We start from the raw sequence: 4,496 nt of genomic DNA on the forward strand, positions 1-4,496 counted from the left end.
ATAGATGTTGTATTGAGGTTGCTGTTCGAGAAATATCCCGATTGGTTGGACAAGATCGATGGCGAAGGATTCACAATACTTCATAAATGGGCAAAGGATGGGGAAGCAAGGCTATGTAAGCTAGTTTTAGAAGGCGGCGTTGTTGGTGAAGCAAGAGCCAAAATCTTTAAACGTATGGTTTTCGTTAAAGAAAATAAGATGCAGAACACACCATTGCACATAGCTGCGGGGAAGAAGGATTCAGAACTAGCACAAATCATTATACGTGGTTATCAACAGCAACAAGTGAGTGCAGGTGAGGGTGAAATCCAAGAGTTAGTTGCTGTAGAATGCCCTCCTTGGAGATTACAGAACCGTCATGGAAACACGCCATTACATATGGCCTTGTATAAAACGTCAAAACATGAAGAACTTGCACTAGAGATCCTTTCAGTTGATCCAACTTTGAGTAAGATTCGCAACAACAGTGGTGAAAGTCCCTTCTTTCTCGCTGCCACTTCAGGTTGTGCTCAAGCTGTGGATGCAATCATGAAAATTGAGGAGCCTCGTTTCCAAATGCTTCGGCGCAATGATGGAACTACTGTGCTTCATGGTTTATCCTCATGTCCAGGTACAATTATACTATTAACTTTAGATTGAAAACTAATAACCTAAAAGAGCGAAAAATTTTAGTGCAGATAAATACATTAGGTTATGTATAAAAATGGTTCATCGGTATTGAACTATTGATGTTTCGTTTAGAATTGGAATTTTTTGGTTAATTAGCGTTATTAAGCAAACTAATTAGGTAATTAGTGTTGAGTTGAAACTATTTACGTTTATGGTGTCCACGTCATCACTTATTTTTTTTTTGCAGATTTTTCAACAAAGCCGCTAATCTTCTTAGCGGCTTTCCTTCTTTTTCTTACTAGTCATTGAACTTCCACAATCCAGTGTACTGGACTCAAAAATTGCGAAGATAACAGGTAAAGCCGCTAAGGATTATAGCGGCTTTGTCATCTTTTAAAAAAAAAAAATGGAACACAAGAAACCGCTAAGAAGTATAGCGGCTTTGCATGTGTATTTGGAAAAAAAGATTGTTTGCAATCCAGTAGGTACTAGACTTAAGAAATGCAAAAAATACAGACAAAGCCGCTGATGTTCTTAGCGGCTTTGTGTAATTAGCAAAAAAAAAAAAGCAAACCCCTAAGCCGCTGAAGTTCTTAGCGGCTATGTATGTGAATTTGGAAAAAAAAAGCTTGCACAATCCAGTAGCTACTGGACTCAAGAAATGCAAAAAATACAGCCTAAGCCGCTGAAGTTTTTAGCGGCTATGTGTAATTTGTATAAAAAAAAAAAACAAACCACCTAAGCCGCTGTGGTTTTTAGCGGCTTCACTTGCGGATTTGAAAAAAAAAACCACCTTCACACCTACACGCCTACATTCACACACCTGCCTAGTCCTTCACACCATCACACTCCTTCACACCAGCACACATACATGTTTACGTGCACAAACATTCACTCCTTCACACCATCACACATACATTCACACCATCACACAATGCCCAAACATACACTCCAAACATGGGATTGAAATCCGGAAATTGGGGATCATTTCATTGATAACAAACTAAACCAACTAAAGTTCATACAAAATAAACCAACTAAAGTTCATACAAAATAAACCAACTAAGGTTCATACAAGCTAAACCAACTAATGTTCATACAAACTTAACCAACTAAAATTCATACAAACTAAACCAACTAAACTACTTGGCACATTAGCCTAATCTTGAGCGAGTCTTCTTTGGTCTTGAACTTGAACCGGTAGGTGTCTCCTCCTCACGGATAGGGGTAAGCCTATGCTCCAAGTGACGTAAATGATATCTAGGAGGAGGTTGGTGTGGAGGGCTTGGATGATCGGGTTCAATGGGTGGGACTAGATTCCCGTGTCCCGTGCGTTGCAAGCATTCGAGTGACATTGTCTGCATCTCTCGCAACATGCCTACATGTGATAGTGGAACATCCTCCGGCATGTTACCAAGCATAGTAGTAGCATGCCTATAGTTGTATAGATGACCCTCCGTCTGCAAAATTTAACAAGTACAATTCTTGCTAAAATTAAACTAATACTAAACAAATTGAAATTGTGTCTCTTCTTGCTAAAATTAAAAGAATGCTAAAGTTAAAATTGAAGAAATACTTACAAGTAGCATGTTGTCTGCCGCATTCGGATAGAAATTGTGTCTCTTCTCATACAAGTCTTTGGATTGTGTTTCGGTACTGAGGTTACTAACTACTAGACGAGTGATGGCACGATACCATTGTAGGTATGCATCATTGTAGTCAAGGTAACCATTGTAAGGGACACCTCTCGGGGTCAATCTACTCTTGCGGTTATTCCACTTCACAATGCTTTCTTTATGCAAGTCCTCATAATCAGTGGCATTTCCCCGACGATCAATTTTATGCAACTTTTTAGATGTTTTACACATAGGGGGAATGGTAGGATGCCAACCAAATTGCCTAACGACCCTATTAGGAAAATGCCACTCAACGGCTTCAAAGCAAATGAGTGGTGCATTTACAATCCACTCACTAGGGTCTTCGGTACAAATGGCGGGAAGAAGGGAAAGGACCTCCGTAGGGTAGGGTTCCCAAGTGAACATGGTATCGGTCATTGTATCAAGAGCATGCCTACATTGAATTAAACCAATCTAGTGATCCCTATAAGCCCGGTGTATTCTTAACCACCTACAACCAAGTGGGTCAACACCCTCCACCACTTGTGAACCAAGAGGGTATTCGACCCCGGCTTGCTCCTCTACTATTTACATAATCAACATCTAAAGCATGAACCTTGATGAATTGGGTGTTAGTACATGGTTGAGAAACAAGGTCTATCATATCATCATCATCACTCAACAACAACATTGCATCCTCCTCTTCAATCACATTTTCAATTTCATCTCCAAAAATATTACCATCAATGGGCGCTTCATCAACATTATTAGATGACAAAGACAAAAACCAATTTGGATCCTCAACTTGACTAAGCATATTTGTGAATGACAAATTAGAGGGTTGTGTAGTAGTTTGTGTTATTTCAAGAGGCATCAACTCAATAAACAAATCCATCGATGCCGCTTTCGATTGACACACACTTGCCCACATAGCTTTTAAACTACGATCATTACTCAAGGATACTACTTTATAACCTCTTACACTTGGGAATTTCATTTTGATATTAATCTCATATTTTGTTTTATCCACCTCTAAAGACTCATATATTTCACTCTTGAGCTCATTAAGACTAATAGTACTATTAACAATAACAAAGCTTTCACAACCACCCTTATAACTAATATCTTCACCATTTACCTCTACTTCACCATTCCACCAACAAGTCAATGGATAATTATTTATCTCCAGTGTAAATAATCAAACTAAATACAAACTATATCAACCAAGCTACTAATTTGAACTATCAAAGTAACAAACTAAGCTAAAAACAATTACAAAACTAAGCACAAAATAATTAGTAAATTGGGGGAAGAATTACTTAAGTATGCACGAAATTAGTAAATTAGGGTTGAATTATTACCTTTAGATGAATATAGGATGAATTAGGTTGATGGAGATGAATTGATTGAAAGAAATTTGGTGGATTTTGGGTGAGAAATTGGGTTTTTCGCACATTAGGGTTCCGGGTTTGAAGAGAGCAATTGAGGATTTTTTTTGTTCAATGGGATGAATGAAGATTCCTGTGTTTTTTTTTTTATATAAGCAGCAAAGCCGCTATACTTCTTAGCGGTTTAAGGTGTCACATTTTTTTTTTAAAAAGAGTTGACAAAGCCGCTAAAAACTTCAGCGGCTTTGCCTGTTATCTTCGCAATTTTTGAGTCCAGTACACTGGATTGTGGAAATTCAATGACTAGTAAAAAAAAGAAGGAAAGCCGCTAAGAAGATTAGCGGCTTTGTTGAAAAATCTGCAAAAAAAAAATAAGTGATGACGTGGACACCATAAACGTAAATAGTTTCAACTCAACACTAATTACCTAATTAGTTTGCTTAATAACACTAATTAACCAAAAAATTCTTAGAATTGGGTGTTTGTTTTCGTGGATTGAGTAAATTCTTCGGATTAAGATAATAAACTCATCATGATGAATGCAGAGGAAACTGGTCAAAGGTTGCTAGAAAAATACTGGTGGATCATCAATTTGCGAGATGATTCGGGAAAGACGGCCTTAGACTATGCCAAACAAGCAAACGCACTTTGGCTAGTAAGTTTGCTGAACAATCCTTCTCTTATACAAAAAGAAGAATTTGATTGGATTGAAGCTTGTAAACGAGAAGAGACCTCTGCTGTTCTTGCCTTCATCGACAATTGTCAGGACCTACAAAAGGCTTGTCGACAAAAAAATGACACTCCTCTTCATCACATCAAACTACCCACTGTTAAAGAATACGTTAATTTCCTCAATAATCCGTCGGTTGCAGAGCTTAAGAAT

This window comes from Silene latifolia, chromosome 5 (genome assembly GCF_048544455.1).
Source record: "Silene latifolia isolate original U9 population chromosome 5, ASM4854445v1, whole genome shotgun sequence".
In the NCBI taxonomy this organism is placed as follows: Eukaryota; Viridiplantae; Streptophyta; class Magnoliopsida; order Caryophyllales; family Caryophyllaceae; genus Silene; species Silene latifolia.